Source organism: Tenrec ecaudatus, chromosome X (assembly GCF_050624435.1).
Source record: "Tenrec ecaudatus isolate mTenEca1 chromosome X, mTenEca1.hap1, whole genome shotgun sequence".
NCBI lineage: Eukaryota > Metazoa > Chordata > Mammalia > Afrosoricida > Tenrecidae > Tenrec > Tenrec ecaudatus.
The window spans coordinates 97413684-97435992 of record NC_134548.1 but is presented as its reverse complement, the minus strand read 5'-3'; the positions used below and the strand labels follow the sequence as shown (position 1 = coordinate 97435992).

General features: G+C 37.5%; 1 protein-coding gene and 1 pseudogene across 2 annotated transcripts in view; both read right to left on the bottom strand.

Annotated features, from left to right (window-relative positions):
- The window catches only part of PCDH11X (protocadherin 11 X-linked), a 955366-nt gene that overhangs the window by 429287 nt on the left and 503770 nt on the right, over nt 1-22309 (bottom strand). The window lies entirely within an intron of this gene.
- Nucleotides 14856-15613, bottom strand: LOC142434627 (tetraspanin-3 pseudogene; annotated as a pseudogene).

Sequence of the window (22309 nt, the reverse complement as noted above, 5' to 3'; positions counted from 1 at the left end):
AAGGGATAAGGTTTCCTAACAGAATTCTCACAGAACAGCCCTTGCTACATTTGAAGCATGAGCAGGTGCATTGTAGGGATGGTGGGGGTGGGGGTGGGGGAAAATCCACAGCTCAAATTCCCTGGCCCTTTCCTCACTAAAACAGTTTTCAATTAAAAAAAAAACAAGCAAAACTTCTTCCTAGTAAATTCCTGTTATATCAAGATTAACAATTTAGAATCTCAAAAAAATCATCTTCTATAACCTAAGCTGACCGTGTGCCTTTAATTTAACTGGCCTACTAGATCCCCAAGAGGAGCCCTGGAGGCGTGATTACCCATTGTGCTGCTATAGGCGTGGTCGCCCTTCCAAACTACCAACAGCTCTGCAGGAGAAAGACTGGCCTTTCGACTCCCATAAACAGTTCAGTCTTGGAAACCCACAGGGGGTCACCAGGAGTCAGTATTGATTCTGTGGCACTGAGTGTTGAATATTTCCCCATGGAAGCCACTATTTTGATTGAATTTGTTTTTGAAGAATCCCTAAGACAAAGCACATTTTGTTTGGGATAAACTGGTGCATATATGAACTGGAATGCCAGAAGTTATACTTTTTGACTTACCCTCGTATTTTTGTAATGGATAAATGAAACTGGTAGCAAGATGGTATCATTGTGTGTGGTGTTGTGTGTGTACTTGCAACAAAGAGAACTAAGTTGGAGAAATCAGTTTTAAAATGCCATCTGGAATAATCGCACAATGAGCACTTAAAATTTAAATGCACTGATTCTATACTGAAAAAAAAAGTCACAAGTATAAGAGCAATTAATTTTTAGTTGGTTAAAATCTCTAGATAACTACTGGTTTTCTTCATTCTATTAGCTGATACATAAGACATCATGTTTAAGAACACTATTCTCCTACTAACTTAGAGCGCTGTCGCCCTTAAAAGAAAAAAACCACTGGTTTATTTAATCATTATCATCATCAATGTCATAACAATTTCAACATAGTTAGTTAGTGATCTACTTACATTTTAAACACATTTTATTATAAATCATGTGAAGGTTTGTAGAGCAAATTAGTTTTCAATGAACAATTCATACGTATTATATTTCATACCATTGATGGACCCCTTCCAGCCTTCTGAACCCTCATTTGGTAATGCTTCCCTCCATATTTAAATGGTGTATTATTTTGGGGACGGTATGCTTCCCTTTTATTCAAAGTATAGCTTTCTCCATGGCTGAAATGTAAGCAACAGAAATGAATTCATTTCCAGATCTGAAGAGTGGCTGAAGACCATGACCTTGGGAGTTCCTATCTTCCATATAACATTTTTATGAGTTACAACTGGAGTCTTTAAAGCTTGCACATGGCTCTTTCCAGATGTGCATACCTGTACCAGTGCTACTTGCCCCCAGCATGCCTTCCCAGCTGCCAAGGCTGTTGCACCATGAATTCCAGCTGTAGAGCTTAATCTCATACACACAACAACTCCAGGAGCCCAGTCCAAGTGGTACAAAGCCCCATCTCAGCACCCTCCCAGCATGCACACCACAGCCATCCAGGGGCTCGGTTTCTCTAACTTTAAACACCAATAATATTCATGGGCTGAGGAAAGACTGCCCCCAACCGAACAGTGGTTTGTCCCTTTAATTTTTAATTTAATTTATTTTTTGTTACTCCTTTTTCTTTCTTTCCCATCACTATCTGTCTTTGTTTTTTCTCTTTTCCTCCTATAAGATATATTTACTATACCTATGAATTCTTATCACTCCTTAAATATGTTTTTAATGTTTTTATTATGTTTCAGTCTTTTAAATAACCATATTCTCTGTCTTTTCTTTTTTTACAAATATTCACCTTTGAATTTTTTAATCCTATCTATCCTCTCCTGCATCACTTAACATATTAGATACCCCCCACATGACCCAACAGTTCATGCAACACGAACAGCTCCACTGTGACAATGGGGAAACAGCAGTTAATTGACACACACACACACACACACACACACACAAAGAAAACAAGATAAAAGGCACAAAAAATTGAACAACACACTGATCTGAAGGAATATTCTGAATAAAAGACGATGGAACGACAAGAAATTTAACTCAGAGGAATGAAATACTGATACTTTCAAGGAATATAAGAAATATTCAAGAGAACAATAGAAAATAAAAAAAATTAGAAACTTGATACCAACTAGAATTTCAGAAGAAAAACTGTGAGATAACAAAATTACACAACATGGAAAAAGAGCAAAGTAGTAGAATTGAAAACTGGAAAACAGAATTAATGAGCTTGAAGACAATTCCCTCAACTTCAATCCATGAGAGAAATAATCAATAAAGAGAGTAAATGAACCCAAGGAAAGCCTAAGAAGTAATGGCACCCTATCAAGAGGAGCAATGTACATCTCATTCCAATACCAGAGAGGAAAGAAGAAAATATAATCTACGGAGAAATAACGTAATAAATAGTACAAGAAATCTTCCCTAAACCACAAAAGATGAGAAAATAACTAAGGACCTTGCAGAACTCCCTAAAATAATAGACTCCAAGAGAAAAACATCTGAAAATATCTTAATCAAACTCTCTAATATCAAAGAAAAGTGAGGAATGCTGATAGCAGCTAGAGAAAAATTAGTCACTTGTAAAGGAAAACCAATAAGAATAAGTTCAACCAGCCAAGAATTTTACATACAGCAAAATTGTCCCTCAAATGTGAGGGAATAATAAGGGTATTTCCAGACAATGAAAATTTATAGTAATTTAAAAAATAAGACCAACACTATGAAAAATACTAATAGGAACACTTTAGACAAATAATCAACAAAAGCAAACAAACCTGAAAGCAACGTACAAGACAACAGCACCCAGAAATCAAAACAGTGAAAACAGTCTTCAAAATGACACAGAATAGAACAATGAATAAATAAATAGAACTTCAAAAATAAAAACCACAGCGTAAAATGACAGCAATGAAATATTACATATCAATAATACACTAATTGTCAAGCATGACTGAACTATTGAATTGTATTATATATGAATTATATGTCAATTACACTATTTAAAAAATACTAATACACAGAAAATTCCAGAAGTTATTACAAGAATCCAATAGAAACCTACAAAAATGGAAGAAGACCCAATGCACCTGATTAGGGAGGCTTAATGTTGTGAAAACACGAATATAACCTAAAGCAATTTACAAACACAATGTAATTTTTATCCAAATTCCACTTTAAAGAAATGGAAAATATATTTCCAACTTCATATGGAGAGGGGAAAAAGCATAGAAAAAGCAAAGAATTTCTGAAAAAGAAGTACAAAGTAGGAGGTCCTACAATACCCAGCCACAAAATGTGCAACACAACCACATTAATCATCATGGACTGGGAGTGAAAAGCCAGAAGTAAAGTATTCAACAGGCAGCTGATTTTTCACAAAATCAAGGACCAAAAAAAACCAAAAAAACATTCTATGGGAAACTTCTTCTACAAATGGTGCTGGAAATATTAGATCTTCATCAACAGACGAATGAAACAGGACTGATACCTCTCCACATGTACAAAAATGAACTCAAGATGGACTAGGGACATAAATATAAACCCCACAGCTATCAGGTTGATCCATGAGTAAATTGGGCCAAAATTAAAGATATCCACAGACAACCAAGTATAAAAAAGGAAACACACACACTGGAAGACAAAATAGATGACTGGAATTATTAAAAGTAAAACTCCCATGCATGTACATCAAAAATTTCATCAAAAGAGTAAAATAAGAGCCCACAGATGGGGGAAAAATCTTTAGCAATGACACATAGACAAAGGTTTAATTACTAAAATCTGTATAATTCTGCAGCACTCCAATAAAAAATGATCCAATTATAAAGGTGTGCAAATGACATGGATAGAAACAAAAGACAACCATCAAATTGCTAAGAAACACATAGGGAAATACATGCTCATGATCACTAGCCATATGGGGGATACCCATCAAAACAATGGTGATATGTCCCCTTACACCAAGAACTCTAAATAAATAAATGAGTACAACAAATATTGGAAAGGTGCGGAGAGATTGGACCTTTTATACACTGCTGGTAGTCTTGTAAATATTTACAACCATAGTGGAAAGAGATATGGCCCTACCTAAAACAACTCAGAATATAAAAACAATACAACCCAGCAACACCTCTGCTGAGTGAGGGAGTAACATGCACAATACGAACAGCCATATACTTTCCCATGTTCATCATAGCACAGTGAACATTATAAAGAAGTTGGAAACAACCCAAATGCCCTTCTGTAGAAGAATGGATAAAGAAATTCTGGTACACACACACAATGGAATACTGTGCACCCTCCACAGTTAGCAATAAAACTCTGAAATAGCAATAAAACTCTGTGGATGAACCTGGAAACCATTATGCTTAGTAAAATTAGTTAATCACAAAAGGACAAATATTGTATGAGTCCAATACTGTAAGGATAAACACTAAGCCAAAGGCAGGCTTCTGCTCTCAGGTCACACAATCTTCTTATCCTGTCTCCCAAGTAACCTGATAGAGAGCCTGCCTAGTGCCCATGAACGACGTATCACCCCCTGTAAATTTACATCTTATAAACCTCTTTGAGAGAGTAGACCGCACCTCAGCTGTGGTCAGTTTCTCAAAATGGGGGAAGAGGGAGATGACTATTCAGTTGCTGCCATACAACATTTTGCTAATGTCGCCCCAAATCAACAGACACTATAAGCAGAATAATATGCAAATTTTACTTGAAATTCAATTAAGATAGGGTGAAGGGGACATGTATGTCTCCAAGCAGGCAATTAAAATTACCGGTGGAAAAACTAGTTGGAACAACCTCCTATTAGAAAAAAAAAACTCCAACAACAAAAACTTACTAATATTTATATAGAATGCAAGGGGTGAAACACCCAATAGTATGCTCTTAAGGGGACCCCTTTGACTTAGTTTCTGTGCAGCCCTTGTTGATCCAGGACTCCTGCTACAGACTACTGATTCTTTAGGTTGTCCTTTCGAGGTGCACAACTTCCTTCATAGGTGGCCACTCCAGAAGGATTGGTTGTGGCAACCCCTCTATGCAAACTAGGTTTTCTTTCAATATCACCTGTAGCAGATTTAAGGAACTGACATATTTTCTTAGACTTAAGACTGAACTGCCTTAGTGTGAGAAGAAGGTGACTGTGAGCCCAAGGTTATGGAAATAGCAGTCACTGGGCTTTGCTTCAGATCTCTTGCTTTGACATTGTGCAGTGAATGGTGTCCCAAGATCACCGTATATTTACTATTTTAGAGTCCTCCTTTCTTTCTTACGACACATGTTAGTCTGGTAGTCAAGGTTCTGCCTTTATGAATGAATGTTATTGAAAGTTTTGCCTATCACTAATCACCATTGCTCACGTAAATAGTGTCCGGTCACTTATGAGTTAAATATGTATGAGTAAAAAATTCATGTAATGAGGTTAGAAGTCAGCCTATACATGTGTAATATCCTTTTTCTCAAAAATGTTTAATTCTATCACACTCACTGATATTGAGTATATGCCAATTCATAGTGAACTTATAGGACAGGGCAGTGGTGGGATTCAAATAATTTAACAAGTTTCACTGCCATAATGAATGTTGTTTTTTTAAATCATTTTATCGAGAGCTCATACAACTCTTATCACAATCCATACATACATCAATTGTGTCAAGCACATTTGTATAATCATTGCCTTCATCATTCTCAAAATATTTGCTTTCCACTTAAGTCCTTGGTATCAGCTACTCATTTCCCCACTCCCTCATGAACCATTGGTAATTTATATATTATTTTGCCATGTCTTACACAGTGTGACATCTCCCTTCACCCACTTTTCTGTTGTCTGTCCCCCAGGGATGATGTTATATGTAGATCCTTAAAATCGGTTCCTCCTTTCTACACCACCTTCCCCCAACCCTCCAGCATCACGATTGATTCTCACCACTGGTGCTGAAGGGATCATCTGTCCTGGATTTCCTGTTTCTGGTTCCTATCTGTACCAATGTACAACCTCTGGTCTAGCCAGATTTGTCAGGTAGAATTGGTATCATGATTATGGGGGGGGGGGAGGAAGCATTTAATAATTACAGGAAAGTTGCATGTTTCATCGTTGCAAACCTGCACCCTGAGTAACTCATCTCCTCCCTGTAACCCTTCTGTAAGGTGGTGTCCCATTCCCAACACATGGGTTTTGCGTCTCCACTCTGCACTCCCCTTCATTTACAATGACACGTTTTTTTGTTCTTTGATGCCTGATACCTGATCCCTTTGACACCTCATGTTCACAGAGGCTGGTGTGCTAATTCCATGTGGGCTTTGTTGCTTCTGAGCTAGATGGTTGCTTGTTTACCTGCAAGCCTTTAAGACCCCAGATGCTATATCTTTGGATAGCCAGGCACCATCAGCTTTCTTCACCACATTTGCTTATGCACACATTTATCTTCAGTGATCCTGTCAGGAAGGTGTGCATCATGGAATGCCAATTTAATAGAACAAAGTGTTCATGCATTACGGAAGTACTTGAGTGGAGACCCAATGTCCATCTGCTGCCTTAATACAAAACCTATAAATATATGCACATAGATCTATTTCCCCACCATCCCATATATTTACATACATGCATGCCTGTACTTAGACCTCTATAAATACCCTTTGCCTCCTAGTTTTTTCCTCTATTTCCTTTTACTTTCTTCTTGTCCCACTATCATGCTCTGCCTTGATTTGGGTTTCAGTAATTCCTCTTATTTACATTGCCCTTGATGAATCCCTATCAGGCCGCTAACACCCTCCCTGCCACTAATTTTGGATCATTCATTGTTCCCCTGTCCCTGGGTTGGTCAACACCCTTAATGAATGTTTTAAATATTTTTAAAAATGATATCCCAAAAGATATCTTATTTCATACAGTTAATACTTAAATAAGAAAAATAAAAGATTTATCCAAGCTAAATTGTTATAAGAAACATTTTCAATATTAATGGAAAATATTAAATAATACCTGATCAAAAAATGAAACTATTGTTTATAGTCTTTTCATATTGCTTCTTGATTGGCTTCTTCACTTGAAATTTTCTTTGATTTTTTTCCAGGCTTCATAATCTGTGCTTTTTATGCTAAACCATCTTTTCACTGTAGGAAAAGGATCCCTTTCTTTAGATGTAGGCCATTTATACAATATTCATTGTGTTTGATAGATTAGAAATAATATGGCTACTTCTCTTCTCTGAACATACTATGTTCATCTTTGAAAACCCCCTTACCTTTCTGCTGAACTTACAGCAGTTGTTCAGGCAATATTTTTTAACTCTTTGAACATTTTCAGAAATTGTATAATTTACTCATAATATTTCATGGGAATTTAGAGCATAACATAAAGCTGAAACAAATGACAGTGTGTCAGTCTCTGGATGTTTTGTACTTTTTATCTTTATATTATATGTTTGTCTATTGAAGTAAAAAATCAAGGGAATAAAAAGTAGTATTTCATCTAAAGTATATTGAGTTTTATGAAATGAATAAATAAATATTAAAAGCATAGTTTCATCTACTTTTATACATATGGATGGAATGAACATGGCTATGGCAATTAGAATATGCTGTTGGGCAGATGAATGTTAAAACATAGTAAATTTCTGATTTCTATGTTGAATGGTTTATTAGTTCAGGTTGACCAAAGAAACAAATTCATAGACATGCATATGTGTAAAAGCAAGAGGTTTATATACAAGATCAATTGAATATTAAAAGAATATCCCATCCCAGTCCAGATCAAGTCAATAAGTCTGATATTAGCCCATATATCTGATACCAATCTATAAATGCCTACTCAGACTCATGCAACACATGCAATGATGCCAAATGCAGAAATATTAAAGGTCAGTGGGTGGAAACTCTTGGGGATCCAGTGGTTGTGGAAACATCTCAGCACTGGCGTAGGTCTCCATGTTGCTCCTCTATCTCGACAGCACTGGCTCCATCAGCATAGCTCCACGTGGCTTATCAACAGCAATGTCTCTCAGGGAGAGTGTGTATCCTGCCACCAGAGAGGAAGGCAGGAGTTCCCAGAATCCTCACAAGACGGCTGTGCCCACACCGAGGCCTCTTTGACTATTTATTACCTGATTGGCAGGCTAGACTCCACCCCTTCACTCAAGTTGACAGAGGATGCTGTAACTGCCACAGATAGCTTCCTGGCCACCCACTTTAGAGGGAACCCTCATTACAAGTGCTATTTTAACAAGCAGTTCATTGAACTCAATAAAAATTAAGTATTGATTCTGGTGATTCATTATGCACCAGTTGAATCCCACCCCTGGGATGGCATAGAACTACCCCAGTGAGTTTCCTAGATTGTAACTCTTTTCCAGAGTAGAAAGCCTAGTCTTTCTTCTGCAGAGCAGCTTGTGGATTCAAACTGCTGACCTTGCAGGTCACAGTTCAACATGTAACCACTACACCACAGGGCTCCTCTTCATATTCTATGTCATTGGCTAAATAAATGACACTAATAGAATTACTTTATGTCTCCAGGGGGGTAGTTTATAATATTCTATTTCTTATCATGATAACGAAGTATATAAATTGAACCAAAACATATATAAACCACAGATACAGGAATGGATTTTGGATTTGTACCTAATTATACTCCCAATCTAAATATAATGGGTTATTATGACATGGTCATGCTGCATATTCACTGAAGATGTGGGTACTATTGAAAAGTGTGGTAAGGAAGTCCAATAAAGAATAGCATCTCAGGTGTTAAAATTTTGTCTTAAAATAAGCAGCCATCTAAGTGAGGCATCAAGTAAGTCCATATGGAAGAATCATAACAACTTATATGATCCAAGGACTGCAAATAATAAATCCAAAGGAGGAATGGCATCAGAGCTTAAACCGTGAACACTAAGTTTGCAGAAGGCTATGGATGACCGTGTAAGCCCAAAATTCATTTGCAGGGTCCCGAAATGAATTACGCCTCGGGTGAATTCCCTCTGAACCCTGTCCAGGAATGTGGATAACCTTACTATCAGACAGAGAGCATCGCAAAGTCAATAATGACAGATGTAGTTAGGTTGAAATGCACTGTCTTATCACTTGATCTAACTTTTGACCAATTTTAACGTTGTCTTAGTTTTTAAAATTTATATTTTTAGTGAGGTTTTTCGATGTTTGAGAGTCGTTGTTGGACTTTTTGTTGTTGTTGTTCCTGTTTGTGTTTTATATGCTTTTCTGCATATGAAATCCAGGATAGGTAAAACTATAGAGACAGGAATCAGATAAATAGTTACCAGAGGCATGGCAGAAAAGGACGGGGGATACAAAAATAAGCATGAAAAGAAAATATTCTGAGAGAGTGGTGATGATTGCATCACTCTTCTTAATATGATTGAATTATTAAATTGTATGAGATGTAAAGTATATGGCAATAACACTTTTTTAAAGCCTGGTATTGGGACAAGGATATTTACACAGACCAATGGAACAAAACAGAACACCCGTAAATACATTAATCCACCTACAGACAACTGGTCCTTAAGAATGGCCCACAAAACATGGGAAAGGGCAATCTCTTCAACAAAGGGTGCGAATAATATTGAATCTCCATCTGCAAAAGAGTGAAACAGGACCCACATCTCACCCCATGTACAAAAATGAACTCAAGGTGGATCAAAGACTTAAATATAAATCCCAGGACTAAAAGACACTCAATGAGAAAACAGGGTAAAACTTACGGGTCCTATTGAAAGGCATAGACATATTATCAAACTTAACTAAAAAAGTGTCTGTACAGTTTGTCTACACAGTAGAAGACAAAGTAAGTGACCGGGACCTATGAAAAATCAAGCACTTATGTGTATCAAAGGTGTAAACAGAGAATCCACAGAATGGGAAAAATATTTAACAATGACAAAGTGGACAAAGGACTAATCTTTAAAATCTAAAGAAAATTGCAGGTTCACAACAGCAAGAAGCATCCCAAAATTCCTTCAGCAGAGAATAAATAAATAAATGTTGGGACATACACACAAGAGAATAATATGCATAGCTAAAAAACAATGATGAAACTATGAAGCACCTCATGGCATGGATGCACCTGGAGAACATTATGCTGAGTGAAGTTAGTCACTGACAAAAGAACAAATGTTGCATGAGACCACTTCTATGAGGGAAAAACAAACACATGACAAAGGCTTGAAAATCAAAGGTAGCCAACTTTGGAAGCTCTGAAGAGAGGGGGTAGTTTGAGAAGGTGAAACAACACCCTAGAGGGCTGAGAGACCTAGATTTGAGTTTAAAGGAGAAGGAAGGCCCATAAGAGATAAAAGAAATCAAGGGAGAATGGGTGAGAACAAATATGTGGGTGAGTGTTCATGAGTGGTTTGAACTGTTTAATGTAGTTGATAGTCTGTAATGTAATTCTCCTCACCTAATCCACAATAAACATTCATTAATAAAAATTAAAATAGAAAAAAAGCTTGCAAGAAGCCCTCTAAGGTGCAATTATTGGCCTCTGTCTATCCTGAAATAACCAAAGGGCAAAATTGGAAGGCACTTGAAAACAATCCAAAGGGCCAATGGATCATGTGAACCTCAACCTCTACTAGCCTGGTATCAGAAGAACTATTTGGTGCCTGGCTACCACTATTGACGTCCCTGAAAAGGATCACAATATGTGACCTTGAATGTAGTGAGAAATAAATACAGGACAGAGCTTAACATGCATTTTGTTTTGAAAATATAAAACATTATTTCAAAGAACACTGGGATTTCTATCCCCATATTCTAGTTTGTCTAAAATTGAAACTAGCATAAAATTTACATAGCCTTTTAAATCACCTGATTCAGATTTCAGTGCTGGTCCAATGTTAGTAAAATGGTTTTGTTCAACAAAAATGTTGAATGCTGTACCTCCTTCCTACACTGAGTGTAACATTTCTTACATTTATTGATGATAAGGATAATTATGGTGATAATAATTATGAAAATAAAAACAATATTACTATCACACTCATAACCATGACCACTATTGTTACATCCTCTTTATTAGGAGCAAGGCATGTTTACTAATACTTTTTAAGTATCATCACATTAATTCTAATAGTGATTATATAATGTCAGGAATTATCATTCCCGTATTATAGTAAGAAAAATGTGGCTTAGAATTTTAACTCACTTAGTCATACTACTTGTAAAAGAATGAGCTGAGATTTACTAGTGTACTAGAGTCTACAACCCATATTTCAGAATTAAAGCCCCAGGGAAACAGGGGTTTTGTCATATTGTATTCTATCCTCATATATTACCAATGGAAAATATTTCTTGACTGAATAAAAGTACCAAGTACACTCTTCTATTATTTAATTACATTATTATAGATTGTTGGACTTAGTGTGTAATGTTTAATCATATTGATCCTGGTGAAAAGTACAAGTTTGGAAGTTCCACTGTGTTCCAATCTGGACTCTACCATTTACTACTTAAATGACTCTAGGCAAAATCTTCCTGTCATGTCATTTTGTCTTCGTTTTGTTATGTGTAGAATAGGGAATAATATTGCCTGCTTCAGAGGACTTATAAGGGTTAAATGTGTAACTTAAGAGTGTTTAATCTTTGTTAATATGTATAAAAATGCGTAAGGTGTTATTTGCTTTGTTTCTTATATTCTATAAATAATTTTATTGGAGGCTCATATAACTCTTATCACAATCTAACCAACCATCCAATTTTTGAAGCACATGTGTACCTTTGTTGTCATCATCATTATCCAAACATTTTCTTCCTACTTTGTTTCTTTATTGAGATACTATTGGCATATCATAAGCTGCATCTAGATACAGTGTAAAATTGGGTTGTTTTGACATACATAGACATCCATGAACCATCATATTAATATATGCATCATCAATGATAATCAATATATACTTACTCCACCTGCAAAGGCTTCTTTCTTTCTCATTGTAAGGCTCCCAACCACCTCTTCCACTACAGGTACTCAGAGGGACTGCTCTCTGTCACTATATATTAATTTATATTACACTATTATGTACATTGTACCATTCAGTTTAACATCTGTCAATCTTCTTTCACTTATTACAATTATCTTGAAATTAATCCATGATGTTGTATCTATTAGTAGTTTCTTCACTTTAGGAGAAACAAGGGTAGATTATATATTAATTTCAGTGAAAGGGAAGGTAATATTCAATAAGAGAAGGTCAATAGAAATGATAAAAGCAGAGAAACAGACTGGGAGGATTTCAAGAGTTAAAGTCAACAGAGGTAAATCCCATTATATACACAATCCTGTAAAAACAACAATGAAAGTAATCTATGAGGTGATTCCTAGAAGCAAAAGCTAAATAATTCGGAGGAGTATGGGTTTACACTCATGCATTCATACAGATTTAAAAGATAATAGTTCCACAAATGTATTTCCAAATGCTACAATTATATCCATGAATATAACACAGTGTACATGGGGTAAAGTGATGAAAACGTTATAGGCATAAAAAAAATCCATCAGCTAGAGTGACCCTGCATCTGGGAGCTCAGAGACATAGTCTTGAGTGACATAAAGATTAATTGTACAAAATACTCCACAAAGAAAATGGCCTTCACTTTAATTTTCTGAGCAGTGACTGGGGTCTTAAAAGTTTATAAGTGGTTCTCTAATAACTAACTATAGGTCACTTCTTTCTGAAATAACAAACTGTGAAGAAAATCAAAGATAGAAAGAAAAAAATAATTCAGTGGACTAATGGATCATCTGATCCTCAGCCTCCATGACAGTGAGACCAAAACAAGTAGATGGTGCCCTGCGACCACCACGAACTGCTCTAAAAGAGATGAGATTAGAAGGTTCTGGATAGAGTGGGAGTGGAAAAAGTATGGAACAAAACTCAAAATCATGGGATAAGACTGTTGGAACCTGCATGAGCACATATGTGCACAGTCATTTCACTGCAGAATATTTAACATAACAAGAAGATGGAAATAACCTAAATGTCCATTTAATACATATATAATTTTGTTTTCTACACACAATGGAATTCTATGCACCCTTAAAGAATGATGATGAAACTGTGAAACCCCTCATGACATGAATTTGCAGGACATATTTAAAGTGAAGTCAACCAATAACAAAGGACAAATACTGTATAAGATCACTTTTATAAAGGTTTACAAAACAAAAGAAACAAATTTTTATTGTTGCCAGCTGTTGGGGGTGGGGAGAGAAGAGAGGGGAAATAATAAGCTACAGGGAAAACAGGGCTTAAAAGGTTGAAGGAGTAGATCATATTCTACAAGAAGCTCATGGGAAAAAAAGTGGGGAAGAGTAAGGAAAAGGGGCAAGCCATTGGAAGATTTTGTAAGCTTTTTAATTCGTTCAATGCAAAAAAAGAATGCAAACCTCACATCATTCACAGTGAAAATATAAAAAGCCGATGCAATATTAAAAACTAAACAATAACAAAATATTTCTAAGATGATGTACAAGAACAGTACTATAGGTAAGATGCCACATCCCCAGTTTACCAGGAGCCATGATTGAATGAGAGTAGCTTGCACTTTGTTCAAGCATAAGGTTTTGGTGATTCAAAACCATACTTTTTCCCTAAAACATTCTTATGCTACAACATTAACAAGAGCAATGTCACAAACACATCTGCTTTCTGGAAATATTATATCAGTTAAAACAATGTTTCATTTTTAATTGTTGGAATTTTGCATAAAGACACCGTTGTTTGCTGCTAAATTCTCATGCAATTGTCTCCAATATCACTTTAAATTACAGATCATCCCAACATGTCTCATTCTTGTTAAATATCAAAATCTTTCTGTGAATGTTGCCTATGAAATCATGTAGACATTTACAAAATGAACTTCAAAGCAATAAAGCCATTATGAAAATAAACACAGAATACAAATAATCTTTCTGAGTAGAAAAAAACACACAAATATACTAGCTACAAAACAACTTAATTCTGTGAATTAAATTTTTATATTTACAACTGAGAACTACTTGTACATATTACTTTGTGAGTCTACATAGGTAAATTATTTCTAAATGACTTTTAGATTTATGATAAATGGGCTCATATTCCCTCTCTCTCATACACACAAATTGCTTTAAAACAGTAGGGCATATATTATACTCCCTCCCATACAGTCAGCTTAGATTAAAAATCACTAGGTTCAAAGGATAAATCTCTGATTTTGAAAATGAATCAAGAGATGTACCATATGATTCTAAAGTCTATTTTAGCTGTTTTGCATAATTGATATAGAGGACTACAATACATAGTTTTTAAAAGGACAACCACAGATGGCGGGCCCCATCTAGTCATCTCTTTAACCACACAACTGGCTCCTTCCCCACTCCCTCCCAAACCTTTGTCTAAGAGTTTCACATTGTGAAAACTGAAGGGGTGGGGGGAAAGGGTGAGGAGGCAAGGCATTTCTGAAATCAGTCCCACTAATGCTCAAAGGATCAGTCCCACTAATGCTCAAAGGTAGCAAAAGTAGGCCATGGATACCTTCAATTCTATCACACCACACAACTCCCATTCTAATTCTGAAACTAGACCATTTATTACCATGCTCAAACTTATGGAGGGAAGCGAAGAAAGAACTAAAAGCAGGGAAAGGGAAGTCAGAAGGGGAGGACAGGAGATAATTGAAGATCCCAGCTTCTCTGTCCAGCACCAGTGCTCTTCTACTTTAACTCAAAGAGCTCAGGAGGCCAACAGCAGCAGCGGCAGCCCCTTCAATTCACCTTCAGGTCAGAATGGGCCAAACTGGGCTGCTAAGCATACTTTGTGCTGGTGACGAGGAGCTCATACGCAGGATCTCTACTTCTGCACAACACAATGCAGGTGCGTGGCATGCCTAGCTGCTGAAGAGTTTCGAAGGACAGCATGGCCCAGATCATATTCATCATGATTTCTTGCGGTTTCTTCACAACTACAGCCTCACACCCCTAAGGAATAGAGGTCAGAGGGGTGGCCCAGACGGCTGTTACAACTGGGAGTCTGCTCCCTATAGCAACTGAGATGGATGCTCTGGTTTTTGGTTTCTTTGAACCAGTCTGTTTTCCCAGTTTGAGTAGTTGTGAATTCCACAACAGTGAAGCTGTCTCGGTACATAATCAATAGCCTGGCTAGCAGTGTCAGGATTGGTTTCCTTGTAGGCCTTATAGAATTTCTGAATACCACGGTTGACTTCATTCTTCACCTTTGCTCTGTAAAGATATCCCAGCACCACTATGCCGGCTTCTGCGATAAAATCCAAGGGTAGGATGATGACAAACGGGGCAAGTTCACAGTGGCTGTCAGGGATCAAGGTGCAGCAGCCATTTAAGCCAATGATGGAAAGCAGGGCTCCCACAGTGATGATTACCACAGCAAAAATGAGAATGTGCATGTTTCCAGAGGTGTGGTCATAATCTTAATAAGTGATAAAGACATAGGCTCCCACATAGCACAGAATGTCCTCTGCACTATAAAAGATGAGGTTGCGAAAGAGCAGCACAGTTTTGAAGGAAGTGACAACACACTGATTCATGGTGCCACTGGCCCCAGGAGGCTCTGCTCCAGAGCCGGCTGTACTCACCAAGTGAGGCAGCAATGGCAGCAAGCACCTCCAGGCTGGGAACTGCACAGCCTAAGCAGTGGTACCTGCAATCCCAACCGCAGCCCTAACTGCACCTCCCTCCTCCATGAAGCTCCCTCAGTCCTCCAAGCAGATGCTTTCTGCTTATAGAATACTTGTTTATACTATGTTATGCTTCTTGAGATAAAGCTCTTTCTAATACATATATGGGTCTGTTGGCATTTTTTTTCTCTAGGCAACCCTGCGTAACACATTTTGGTATCTGAGGAGTGAGATACTAGAAAAACAAATAATGCCGTTAGAGACTGTAGGCTTGTCCGCCCTCTGCTACCTTGTAGTTTTTGTTCCTTGGCTAGCAAGAGGTCAGATGTGGCCATGCACTTGACTGGATTGTTCTCTGGAAAGAACGTGATAAGTGAGGAAATGATTCCTAGAATTTGTCTTTGGTTATTCCTAACTGAAATGGTGAAGGTGAATGTGACAAATGTAAAATTTGAGCCTAGGGGACAAAAAGGCCCCTGCACCTTCTCTGAGGTCATGCTACTTAGTCAAAATGGCCGACAGAAGGCCATGCAATAATGTGATGCAGCCATAGGCCTCAGGCTATATTGCATATGAATGAGGTAGTTTGGTTAAGAAAGGATTGAATTAGACTCTTTTAAGAATGTCTAGACATTCTTGGGGTGAGGTCCAGGTTGAATGGCAGGGGCCAGACAGACCAAATCCACATGTACATATGGTAGCCAACTAAAAAGGGGGTGGGGAATAGAAATGTGTATTAGGGGAACAGGGCACTAACCTATCCAAGGGGAAGGTATTATATATATCTCCACAGGGAAAGAGGGAGCAGACTTAAATCTGGTGTTCTGGAATGTGAATGCAGCTTGCCAGCATGGAGCATGGAGGCAGTGCAGGGGCATTAGGCCCTGGCATTAATCCTGACATGGACAACCATCCCTCCCCCAAGAAGAATTTACTTTAGAAGATAGTACAGAAGCTGCACCTCAGGGATAGGAATATGTCTGTTCAGAGAACACTGGAGCAAATGAAGGGAGAGGAAAAGAGAGGAGCACATCCTTACCCACCAAGCCTGTAGAACGATATCCCCACTCAGCACAGCCACAGAGTGGACCATATGGCTGGTGCCACTATGAGACAACATGCTTTGGTGACCCATGGCCCAAGGGAGGACAACACTGGAGACAGTGTCAGGATTGGCCTGGTCTAACCACACCACACAGAGACAAAACACTAAGGGTGTGAGGCAGAGCAGCAGGGGGAGCAGAGCAGGGAGGTCCCAAGGGAGTGTGAAGGATAGACTTTGGGACCATGGTACAGTGTAGCAACAATGAAACATACAACTTTCCTCTAATTCTTAAATGCTTCCTTCTCCCCATTATAATGATAGACCATAGAATGCACACTGGTACAGATAGGAACTGGAAACACAAGGAATCGAGGACAGATGATCCCCTCAGGACTAGTAGAGAGATTGGTGATACTGGAGGGAGGAGGGAAGGTGGACTAGAAAGGGGGAACTGATTATAAGGATCTACATTTAGCCTCCTTCCTGGAAAAAGTGGGTAAATGGAGGGAGACATCTGTCCGGGTAAGACATAATAATAATAATTTATAAATTATCAAGGGTTCATAAGGGAGCAGGAAGAGGGGAGGGAGGGGAACAATGAAGGGCTGATACCAAGGAGTTAAGTGGAGAGCAAATATTTTGAGAATGATGAGGGCCATGAATACACAAATATGCTCGTCACAATGGATGTATGCATGGATTGTGATAAGAGTTGCATGAGCCCTCAATAAACTGTTTTTTAAAAAAAGAATGTGTTTAGAATCTGGCTATACTAGGATTATATAGATTTTTTCTACCTGTTGTTGATATAATATGTGATAGAAATGATTATTAAGAAGTATAAATAGAGCATTTATAAGCCTACTGCCTTTAGACATTAATTTGAATCTGTTAAATGCATTCATAGGAAATGCCTGCAAAGAAGGCTTAGAAAAAGTAAACCCCACTCAAGACTTTGAGTGCTCAGCACAATTGCATTTTCAAAGACTTGGCACCAGAGCTGTTGGCAGACTGAGGGTAGAAGGGAGGAGCCATTTGGCATTTTTGGATTTTAAACTAATAATTTGCTCCTGAAATTGGAAAAATTTAGAGCCATGAAGCAACACTCCTATCTAGGATCTATCATTAAAGGGACCTGCAGGCAGCCTGAAATTATTACTAGGCGATCACTTGGATCCATTTGTTGAGTGGAAGTGGGAGAAATGTAGCAATAGGGAGATGGATTGAGTCTGGCCACTGACACCCATGAACCTGGTTCACAGGGACTAGGGGAGAAGACAAAAGCGAATTTGCTGATCTGCTGCTTAAAATGTTGTGCAGAAAATGAACCTATGGTATGACCTAGACCAAGGGGGGTAGGGTTCTTGAGAATTTGCGTCAATTGTCGAAAGACAAGGTAGCTGATGGACACCCTGGTGAGGCAAAGGGCAGCAGCCCAAATAGAGTTGACCAGAACCTGACCAGATGAAGATAGGATTTTAAAGCTTTTATACTGTATACTGGTGCATATTGCTGCTGACTTTATGGATGGCCTGTCCTGATTTGGCTTTGCTTATGGATGCAGACTCATAATATTCCAACTAAAATAAAGTTTGTTCACATCAAAGAACATGCTTATATCCTCAGAGCACTAGGTATGAAGTAGCTGAATTACAAACTTTCACGTGTGATGGACTATGTTGTCAGGATTATAGGATTACGGTGTAGGTGCTTGCATAGCTGAAATGGTTAGGCATAGGATGTTTTTATACACCAAAGACCATCCTTTGTAAACTTGACATATTTACACAACTCTTTAGTCATACATATCTGTGCCTAACAGGATAAAATTAAAATGCATACAACTCAAACTGTGCCAGGCTCATTCATACATAATATTTTAAACTTGGACATTTTTATTGCTATATGATTCTATCATGTATATTTTCAATTAATGCAAATTTACTGTGTTCATATTGCTGTTTTCAGATTTCATTTCAATATACAATACCCAGTGGTTCTCTTTGTCCTCCTATATGAATTTATCCTTAGCAGAACACTGTATTGTGGACATTTATATTTTTATTATTGATCAATTTTCATTGAGTTTTAAAGCAATAGCAGAGTTGTAACTCTGTGACAATTATAACCAAATAATTTTAAAAGGCAAATATTTATTAATAATCAATTATTGAATAGGAAATGCACATAATAGCATGGGCTCTTAGACTGTCTGGCTCAAAGGCAACTTTAACATTCATTGCCTGTATGACCTTGCACAAGCTTCTTAGCTATTCTAGCTACTCAAAGCTTGAATATTCCTTTATGTAAAACATTGATATTATTAGTATCTATATGATACTAATAGAGTGTCCCTAAAAATAATAGAGTGGCCCTAAGAATTACGTGAGCTAATAGAGTAAAACACTTAATACACCATTGGACATGCAACAAGCATACAATAAGTATTGGCTCTAATTATGTCCTTTTTTTAACCATGAATAGTGTGAAACCTTGAGAATGCAAAAAGTACACATAAAAGAAGATTAAAATATACTCTTTAAGTTGGCTTTTTAAAATACTGAGAGATAATTAATTAATAAATTGCTGATAATATTCCAAAGTGCCTTTAAATTGTGTGAGTAGGGAAACTTTTGCTTTGTGGTCCCAGGTGAATCAATACTTAGAAAAATGAATTATAGAAAACTATAATACTGGGCTAGTTTGCCTGAAGCATATAAATAGATTTCCAATTTTAGAAAAAAAATCAAATATTTTATTCAGCGAGTGACTGTGATTCAAAAGTAAAAAGCAAAGTTTATTAAGGCTTTAAACATTTATAAATCTCCAGAGGCACACGACTTAATGTATGACCCTTAATGTTAAATCAGTAGTAAAACAGAGATTTCTATCCTGGACTCAGGGGATCAGAATCTTAGACTAGATGATGAGCTCTTTATCATATTCATACTAATAATGGCTCATCTTGAGATGATTATATCTATTGTTAGAATGAAATCTTGTCAGTTCTAAGTATGCAGTGATTAATGGAAAATTTGTTATAATTCCTTTGGATAAGTGTCTAAAGTCTCAAGTGAACCATGGACTCAAATTATCAAGTGATTAAAGAGACCCTAATTGGTATCTTTTATTCACATTCACCACCAGACTATGATTTAATCGCTGTAAGCAAAGAAAATAGAAAACAAAACTAGTACTGTGTAAAGAGAAATCTCACAAATGAGCTATAGCAATAAACCGTATACTAAGTAGCATGAAAGTAAACCATTGGAAATGTTCTAGCAATAGTTGGCCTAATTTGAGATGAAAAATAAAATCTACTCTCTAGGGTATCAGGACTTTTTTTTAAGAAAGAAAAAAATAAATTCCAATCATTTAAGTCTGATTATCTCCATGAGCTCTAGCTTAATAGAATCTTTGTTGTTCCCAGGTGAGTTACCACTCTGATTCATTTCTTTTCCATAAAAATTAAAATAAAAAGACTAGTTTCCTACTTGTAGCATATTCAGCATAAAATATCAGAATTATTCTATTATTTCTCTAAGTCATAATTAAAATGAATAGAATTTAACATAGCTACATTTCCATGAAATCAATCAATATATATGAGCAAGTTTAAGAATATATAACAAGTGCAAACACATATAAAATTTTGTGATACTTGGATTTTGTATTTAGTTAGTTGGACTAGAAATCTCAGTGGTTTGGCAGTTGAGTCCTAATAATCTCCCTTGATGTGATCTAATATAATGTAATCAAATCATTATGGGAATTGCTGTGTGCAGCCAAGCAATTTTAAAATTAGAGTAGTGTGCAACTTATTTACTCAGATCACAGCCTTGATACAAAAGAAAGGAGGTTTCCAGGAGGGTGTGGCCTACGACCTATTTAAATAGTCACTGTGGAAATATTGCTTGCTTTTTGTTAGGTCTGGATCCTCTATCTGAGTCATCAACCTCTGCTTCTGTGGACTTGAGCCTGCCTGCCATATTGCCTACAAATCCTAGAAGTCATCAGAATTCTGCCATTTTATCAGAAGACCTTACATTGAATCACCTCACAAGTCATAAAACTGGTCTACACACCTTGGATCAGTGGTGCAGCCAGAGCCGTTATTGCTGATTCTAGGTTCATCACACCCCAACGCTACTTGAGTCAGAAGATACCTTGAGGTTAGCATCTGACCCACACACTTGAAATCAGACTGGACTTACCCACTTCTTATCAGTGATATATGTATACATACCAATCATTGGTTTTGCTTCTCTAGAGAATCCAGCCTAACATTTACCATTATAAAGTAAATACTGTATATACTGAAGTATAAGTTGACCCGAATATCAGCAAAGGCACCTAATTTTACCACAAAAACTGCAAAAAAATGTGCTGAAAGAATTCGGCTTATACATGAGTATATACAGTATTTCAAAATATCAAACTCTTCATTATTTCTCAACATAGCTTCTACTAAGGTCTATACAATTCCAATGATGGTCTTTCCATATTTTGAAACCTTCCGTGAAAATTCTGCACTTTTCCATTTTACAAGCAAAATGGTGCTTTAGCAACTTCCAGGAACTTGGCATCTTATAGGGAAGATTAATCAATACTACCAGTACTCAAATTTACACACCAAATACAAATACCAAAGTTGAAGAAATTGAAGTATTTACAATGTTAAATAAATGTAGCAGGCAAAAAAGGTGCGTTGATAAATACTGCTTTGAATAACTATGGTGATAAGGAATACTACTTTAAACATTGGCACACAGATATGTTGAAGATCTTGTTTTCAGGGTGAAGGGCAATATGATAACCAGGTAGGGAGCACACACTGGGAACTCAGTGGATATTGGTAAGTTGGGAGATCTGGAAGTCAAGTAGGACTTCTGAAACTGTTGGTTAATTCCCACCACAGTCTGTTAATTCTGCACCCACAGGAACTGGTTTGGTAACAGCTGCTGTGTGTTGGTGGAGCACCAAGGCTCCACTGGCCACAGTGTCCCATGCTTCCTGAGTGCCAAACACCCAGAAGAGGCTGGTATAACCAAGGTTTGATATAGCAAGTAACACGGGCACTTCTGCTGCCAGTTAGTGGTTCCCCTTCTTCAAGAACAGTACTTTCTTTCCTTCCTTTTCCCTTCCCTGACAGGCATCCCCACCCCTCTAACCAAATGGCTAGCTGCCTCTATCAGGGATCAAGGGACAACCACTCCCACCACATCCCCAGTCCTGGAGCTAGTGTAGCCATGGTTTGATAACTCAAATGGAAAGGGCACTCCTGCTACCCTTCGGAGGATTCCTCCTCCAAGACCAGCACTTTCCTTTCTTCCTTTCCCACCCCTCTAACAAACTCTGCTGACCTCCTCTAGCTGGGACTGCGGGACCCCCCACACCATCACATCCCCACACTCGAAACTGCTTGCTCCTGCAAAGGGCCAGTACTTTCCTTCAGGCTGTGAGGTGTGAGGGCTGCTGGAGTGTGACACAGCTAGACCTCAGAGACTGACTGCTGAGAGGGCAACCAGACCTGTCCACCAAACAACAGACTCCTGAAAGGC